Source organism: Nomascus leucogenys, chromosome 20, assembly GCF_006542625.1.
Source record: "Nomascus leucogenys isolate Asia chromosome 20, Asia_NLE_v1, whole genome shotgun sequence".
Taxonomy (NCBI): Eukaryota; Metazoa; Chordata; class Mammalia; order Primates; family Hylobatidae; genus Nomascus; species Nomascus leucogenys.
The window spans coordinates 71,183,861-71,192,381 of record NC_044400.1 but is presented as its reverse complement, the minus strand read 5'-3'; positions in this window follow the sequence as shown (position 1 = coordinate 71,192,381).

The following is an 8,521-nucleotide window of genomic DNA, read 5'->3' as shown; positions in this document are numbered from 1 at the left end:
GAAATTTCAGAAGAGGGGCACTGATATAGGAGTGAAATTGGAGCCTACCAGACAAGATTCCAGCTGTGGGTCTGCCCCCATCTGACGTTCATCCCTCTGAGTCTCAGTTCTGCATCTGTAAATTCTGTGTAGTAGCACTTATGTTTGTGGTGAAGATTGGGATAATAAATGTAAAAACAATTGTATGTAAAGTTTAAGAATTGAGGACAAAATTTGGCCTCCTGGTAGCCAAAGCTAAAAAGAGGACAGTGTACTATTCAATGTTCTGTAACTGGTTCTGAGACTCTCTTCAGTTGCTGGGACTGTATATGCAGCAGTGGCACTTCCAATATGTGTTTTGAAAAAAAAAGTTGAGCAAATCAAGTGTAACTATGTAATTAAACCTCTCCTTCACATCACCTTTCATGTTACTTGGGTATCATATTTCATAATGGCAGATTTAAAGTACCTGGAAAGCTTGAGTTTAAATACTGCTCTTTCTGGGTTCATAGAAATGAGCCGTATGGTTCTTTCGTACAATTTTAACAATCATCATTTATTACTTGAAGCAGGGTGACCAACTCTCCTTAGTGGTCTCCATAATCATTGGACTTTCTTCTTCATCACCTCACTTCAATTCCCGTGTCCCGCTCATCAGGATGCATATTAAAATGACTCTCACTAGTATATCTCCACCAGAACCAACTCTAAAGGAATGAGATTTATACAGCAATGTTTCTCCAATATTTGCAGTTTATCATTCAGAATCAGCTCAACTTATTTTGAACAAAGGATTCAGGCTTTATTATGTCTCACTGTCAAGAAAGCCTTCCATAGAATCTTCATGAGTAAGCAGCAGAATCTCATAAAATCCATATCCTATAGACGACACTGGGCCACAGGATGGGGCAGCCATAGTAAGGGATTAAATACCTGGCGGCATCTTGCTTATGGACTGTGGGAATTAGGGATGAGACTGTGTGTTCCCAGGTTTTCAAATGCTGCGAGGATTGGTAGAGGCAGGAAAAGTAGCAAAGGGGCAGAGTGGTTTCAGAAAGCCATCAGGACAATTCTGAACTGCATAGAAAGCATTTCTATGTCTCACCAGTGGCAATACCTTTGAGAGTTTTAGGAGGCTTAGATAAGATGTAAAGATCTTGAAGTTGTCCTATTTTATTATGATAGAAGACAGTGTTAGTTCCATTTGTGTGTGTGTGTGTGTGTGTGTGTGTATCCAGCATGCTTTCCAACACTTTTTCTTCTGATTCCTTTGGGGAATCCCTCCCTGCATCCATGCAGTCTTGATAGAGTATAGACTTAATTGTCTGCCCTTACTCCTAGCTCAACAGAGGGCATGTGACCTTAACTGGGCAGAGCATCCCATCCATCCAGGTACAGTGATTGGCTTACAGGTGTTCATATACAACCTATGCAGGCTTAGCCAGTGTCTTTCTTGGAATTAACACATGAACTTTGGCAGTAGGATTCTTTTTCCATTGGCACTGAAGAGCTAGGAAGATGTGGGTTCAGATATGCAGGCAGGCTTCTGAGGGAAATCTTTGAGTAGATGAAACCAAGCAGGGTTGAAACTTGAAGAGAAAGACATATTCTAGGACCTATCCATTCCTGAGCTTCCTAGTCATATGAGCCAAAAAATTCTCTTTTCACTTCAACCAGTCTGAGTCAGGTATCTGATACCACTTGTAACTTATTGCCAATCAAGTCTTGAAAAGGGAGGAAAAGAGAGATGTACAACCAAAGGAATGAAATATTTTGGTAAGAAAATAGAAATCATCTGCTTATGAATTAACCTATTCTAGTTTTTCTTTTGTGAACTTTGTGCCTGCAATGTCTTATAAAAGCCCTAATTATTCTGGGGCAAGTGTCACAATTCTTAGCATCAAACTCTCTATCTAACATGTAGCAAAGTCCATCCTGTGGCACCATGCAGGGCTCTCCACTTTCAAACCCTGTTAATACAATGTGAAAGAGATTTGAGAGAAAGAAGACTGAGAAGCAATGCAATGCCATGTAAAAAATAGTGGATTTTAAATTAGGGCCTGAGATTGGAATAAACATTTTGACACCCCCCCTTGGGAGTATTTGCTTTGTTGCCCTGAGCTTTAGTTGCTTTAATATGGAAAAGGGATGAGAATAATGATAATCCTTACTGCACGTGGTTTTCATGTGAATTATGCAATATACTATAAATAATGTAGACTGACCAGCACTGAAACCATCTTTGCAAAATTATGACTGAGGAAATTATGACAGTGAAAGAAGTCAGACCTAACTGACTCTATCTTGCCTCTAACCTTTAAGTTGTCCTTATTTATTCCTACGTGTAGGCCGAACTAACTTTGGGAAGGAATTCAGTTCATGGTTTTACTCTGAAACAAAATTGGTAACAGCCCTTTCCCAAAAAGACCCCCCTTCTTGCTTGGGGTCCAATCTGCCTTTTCAAGACTAACAAATTAGCTGCAAGATTAGAAATTACAATTTACGGGTCATGCAGCCTCTGGCTCCAAGAATCTGAACCTCCCCAAATTGCTCTCAGGGATAACATCACTGTTGTAAAACCCAAGATCAGTTCTTGAGATATTTTGCAGACCCTGCACTTGATGGATCAGCTAACACCATCCAAACTAGTAATCTGGCTCAACCAGTTCTGCCATCCCACCCAGAAACAGAAGACAGCAAGAAAACCTAACTTCGACCCCCTGTGATTCCATCTCCAACCTGACCAATCAGCACTCCCCACTTCCTGAGCCCCTACCTGCCAAGTTATCATTAAAAACTATGATTCTTGAATGCTCGGGGAGACGATTTGAGTAATAATAAAACTCTGATCTCCCGCACAGCCGGCTCTGCGTGAATTACTCTTTCACCTTTGCAATTCCCCTGTCTTGATAAATCAACTCCATCTAGGCAGCGGGCAAGGTGAACCCACTGGGCAGTTAAATCATTGACAGTAGTAGGTTGTCAATTAATGATTTATGTCTTGCTTTTACACAAAACAATGTTGATGGTATTTGTTGATGGTATTCAAAGAGAATAGAACAACTATCTCCACCCCCACCCCAAAGCAGAGGCAGAAATCCTTTCTAGGAGCCAGAAACAAGTAGAGATATTTATTGATTGACTTGACTCTGTGTGTGTGTGTGTGTGTGTGTTTGTGTGTGTGTGTATACATATACGTATATATACATATACGTATACGTATATGTATATATACGTATATGTATACATACATATATATACACGTATACATATACATATATACACATGTACATGTACATATACATATATGTATACACATATATACATATACATATACATATATGTATACACATATATACACATATACACATACATATACATATATGTATACACATATATACACATACACACATATGTGTGTATATATACATATATGTATACATACATACACATATATATGTACGTGTGTATATATACACATATGTATACATATATACACATATATATGTACATGTGTATGTATAAACACATATACACACACATATATATTCACATATATACATATACACACATATTCATATATATTCTCACATATATATGTATGTGTGTGTGTGAGAGAGAGAAAGAGATACATTTTCGAAGACAGTTGTAGGATCATTGTGGGGGCCTTTTGGATGGACTCTCTGGGTACTGTCTGAAGTACTTTCTTCTTGGGAAATTCCTGTGATTTAGTAAGGTTTTCTCAGGCAAGAAGAAACAAGAAACCCAATGCTTAAGGCTGACTCAAAAGGAAAACTCTAATTGCAAAAAGGAGACCTAATAGGTAAATCTCCTTCTAGGCTGGCCTATTTCTCCAGGGTCAAAAAAGATTCAGGTATCTAGGGTAGACTCTGTCCAAGGGGTAAAGAAACTCACACACATTATTTCTATGTTGTTCTAACCCCAGCACCATCACTTCCACTCCCAGCAACTATCAATCAATGAGAAACTTCTAGACACCTTGCATGCATTAACTTATTTAATCTTTTCAGTGGCACCCAAGAAAACCTCAGATGTAATAATATTTCAGTATATAGAGGAGAAATGAAAGTCTTGATAAGTTAAGACATTTGCTGGGGACACACAGCAAAAGTGAAATCAAGTTCTGTGTGATTGCAAAGTGGAGTCTTCCTATCACCAAACGCCACATGGCCAACGTAGATGCATGAGTGCCAACGACTGACAAATGGATGGCCTGCGTCATTACATCCAGGATAGGGTCTTACCAACAGTCACATCCTGAGAGAGTCAGGGCTGAAATGTTACTTTTCCTTCTTTATCTTCTAGATGAAGGAACTGGGTAGAAAGGAGGGGGGTGGGCTTAGGGAGTAGCTTGATTGCCAAGGGTAAAGGTGGCCTGCAGTCCTGGAACCTGAGTCCTGGGACTTTCCTTTTCAGGCTCTGCTGGAGTTTGGCTACCAGCTCTACTTGTCTGGGGGATGTGTCAATGAGCCATTTGCGTGATGCTTTACAGAATTAAGCCCATTATTTGGCCCTTATGCTGATTTTAAAAAAAGCCCTGACAGATGCAATAGGAATACGTGAAGTGTCTACCTGCTGGGTGCCTTCTTAAAAATGAGAATTTAAAGTCTGAGAAACTTCGCAGTCAAAATGTAGGGAGTTTGGCTGAGGAATGCCAAGTATTAAAGGAAAGTGGCCCATGGTATGTCTGAGATTCTCTGAGAGTGGGGCTGGCCGGAGTTCCTACCCACCAGCAATAGACAGAGGGCACCAGTTAAAATGTAGGGCTGGCCCCAGGCAAAGGAACACACTCCTCCCCGAGTGACTATTCCCTTGACTGAGCACAGCTTATTTCTTGGAGGTCAAGAGGCCAGCCTCCTGAGGACAATGCTGAGACGGAAAATCATATGAGGCAGTGGATGCTGAGAAGGGAGGGCTGAACCATCAGAGTAAAATCAAATTTGGTCAGGAAGTAGGGGAAGCACCCATCAGGGATGTGGGAACCCTGGGCAGTTGTTCTTACCCTGGGTGATTTTACCCCTCCTAAGGGACTTTTGGAAACTATTGGAGACATTGTTGATGGTTAAGACACAGGGAGGAGGATGGGTGTGCAACTTGAATCTCTCCAGTAGATAAAAGCTAGGGATGCTCCTCACCCTTCACAGTGCACAGGACAGCACCACAACAAAGAATAACCCAGTCCCAAATGTCAGTGGTGCTGATGTTAAGAAATCCTGCACTAAGACCAAAAAGCCAGATGAATTTGGAGTCACTAAGGAGAGGTGCAGGAGAGGCAGTAAGTGTCCTTCACAGGTGGAATGCACAGAGGGCAGCGCATCCTGAAGCACAGTGAAACTGTGCCCTCCGGGCTGGGATTGCTGCTGCTGGCTGGCTGTACTGGGCTCCCTCCCACTTCTAGGCTTCTGGCTACATACTGTGCCTGCTTATTTGTGTGTCTAACAGACTTCGATGTTACAGAAGCTGACCTGAGAGCAACACAGAATGGAGACGTGTGGAGGGGTAACACTTCCTTAGTTTGAGCATCTATCCTAGACACTCGTGTTTAGATCTCAGCTCTAGAACTTACTGGGTGTGACTTGAAGCAAGTTAAAGAATCTCTCTTTTTCTAACCTGTATCCTGAGGATCATGATACCTATATTTTGAGGTTGTTTTGAGGATTCAATAAGATAATACATGAGTGGAATCTAGAAACCTGGTAATTGTCTTAAAACTAATATGAGTTTGCCAGCCCAGTAGTCCTGGTTATTAGAGCTGAAGGGCAGCCCAGAAGTTCTCAGTCCTGGCTTCATAGCAGGGCAGCTTTTACAGAATTCCTCCAAGGATTCTGGTGTAATTTTCTAGGACTCTGTAGGTTGTGAGAACTCCCCAGAGGCTTCTAGTGGGTAGCCTTGCTTGAGAACATGGATCTAGTACTGTCCCTCGTCTTGCAGGTGAGGGAATTGAGACTGTAAAGTGAATTCCACAAAGATATATAGCTATTGTTTGAGGATCTAGAATTAAAATCAGGTCTCCTGACCATGCCCTGGAGTCTTTCCTTCTACCTCTGTGTCTTCTTTGTTTGAGTGAGTAAGGATGAAATAGTAGGTAAGCAGGTCAAGACACCAGACCTAAGTTTTACCTGAGTTTGTCCGGTAACCAGCATGTCTTCCTTCTAATTAATCTGCACCTAATAATGCCTTCTCTTCCCTTGGCTTTATAACCAGGATAGCATGGGGTCCTGGAAATAAATGGTAGAAGGGAAAGGAAACCTAATAGACATTCAGCAGCTTCTATAAGCCAACATTGTTCTAGGTGCTTTATTATGGTTGCTTAGTTTATTTTCACAATAACCCCAGGAGGTTGGTATTTTTAGGTCTGTTTCAAAATGATGAAAGAGGCCCAGATGGATTTGGTCAGGTGCTCAGGGTCTCACAGTTGATAAGTGACTTGTGCTTAGCTCTTAACTTTCCAAAGCCAATATTCTGTCAGAGTCCACCAGAATGTAACTGACACAAAGGCAGGGATTTTAAACATTTTTTTCCCCCTGCTATTGCTTACAATACTGACATCACACAGTAGGTACTCAATAAAATTTTGTTGAATTGATGAGTGAGTGACACCAAACTATACAGGCTGTACTACTCTGTTCTTGCATTGCTTTAAAGAAATACCTGAGACTAGGTAATTTATAAGAAAGGAAGTTGAGTTGGCTCATGGTTCTGCAGGCTGTACAGAAGGTATAGTGGCTTCTGCGTCTGGGAGGCCTCAGGAAGTTTCCAGTTGTAAAGGAAGGCAAGGAGGGAGCAGGCACGTGACAGTGAAAGCAGGAGCAAGAGAGAGAGTGGGGAGACGCTAAACACTTTTAAATGACTAGATCTCATGAGAACTCACTATCATGAGGACAGTACCAAGGGAGACGGTGCTAAAGCATTCATGAGAAACCGCCTCCCCTCATGACCCAATCACTTCCCAATGGGCCCCACTTCCAACATTAGGGATTCCATTTCAATATGTGATTTGGGCAGGGACACACATCCAAACTATATCACAGGACTTAAGACCTGGAGACTAGAGATTTTTGAGTCTAAAAAAAATACAACATAGAAGGAAAATTTTCCAATTTAATATTTTGTAATCCACTAGCTTTCAAAACATCTGCAAGGGAGCACAGCATATTTAAAACACCTCCTCCAAGCTGTCCGATGCCAGGGGTTGTATATAAAATTAAAGCAATATTCTAAGAATATGAGAAGTGTGTGTATGTGTGTGTGTGTGCTGTTACATTGTTAAGGGTATTTTTTTAAAGTTGTAGTTGAGGGGAGAAAAAGCAATTATATCTAGCAATTGTATTTTTTGTTTGTTTGTTTGTTTGTTTTGAGACAGTCTCGCTCTGTCTCCCAGGCTGGAGTGCAGTGGTGTTAACTCGGCTCTCTGCAACCTCCACCTTCCAGATTCAAGCGATTCTTCTGCCTCAGCCTCCCAAGTAGCTGGGACTACAGGCATGTGCCACCACGCCCAGCTAATTTTTTTGTTTTTTTTTTTTAGTAGAGATGGGGTATCACTGTGTTAGCCAGGATGGTCTCAATCTCCTGACCTCGTGATCTGCCCTCCTCGGCCTCCCAAAGTGCTGGGATTACAGGCGCGAGCCACCGTGCCCGGCCAGCAATTGTATCTTATAGAGCAGTTGTCCCCAGCCCCCAGTCCACAGACTAGTACTGGTCAATGGCCTGTTAGGAACCAGGGCCACACACCAGAAGGTGAGTGGGGGGGTGGTGAGTGAGCATTACTGCCTGTGCTCTGCCACCTGTCAGATCAGTGGTGGCATTAGATTCTCATAGGAGCATGAATACTACTGTGAACTGAGCATGTGAGGGATCTTGGTTGTGAGTTCCTTATGAGAATCTAATGCCTAATGTTCTGAGTGGAACTGTTTCATCCTGAATTGCCCCCCTCCACAGTCCATGGAAAAATCGTCTCCCATGAAACCGGTTCCTGGTGCCAAAAACGTTGGGGGCCGCAGTTATAGAGTGTTCCAGCATATGGAGCCCAACCACGAGATGTGCCTAGTGAGAGAAGCTGACTCTGGGCATTTGGGAAGTTGGGACAGGCAGATTGCTTCTCATCTCACTGGGACAGAGCTATTCTGCAGGCTAACCAATATCCTTACATTCACCACTTTCCAAATCACAGCAACTTGCTCAGAAATGTACCTTTCTCATTCCTGCCTCTTCAGGATATGGCTCACGTAGGCACCCCAGAAATGCCTGCTGAGTGAAATGATGATGTGTCCCTATAGAAATGATATTTTTCTCTGCAAATGCACATGCCCCAGGTATTGCAAATCTATGATCTTCCCCCAAGAATAACCTCTGGTTCATTTTGGGTTGAGTCAGGATGTAACTAATTTTCACTGCTTTTGCAGTTTATCACATCCTTGCTTCATCCTTGCTCTGAACAGTCAGCTAAGATATTATCTCCATGTTGCAAGTAAAGCAAAGTAGGCTCAGAGAGCCTGAAGAATCTTCCCAAGGCCACTCAGCC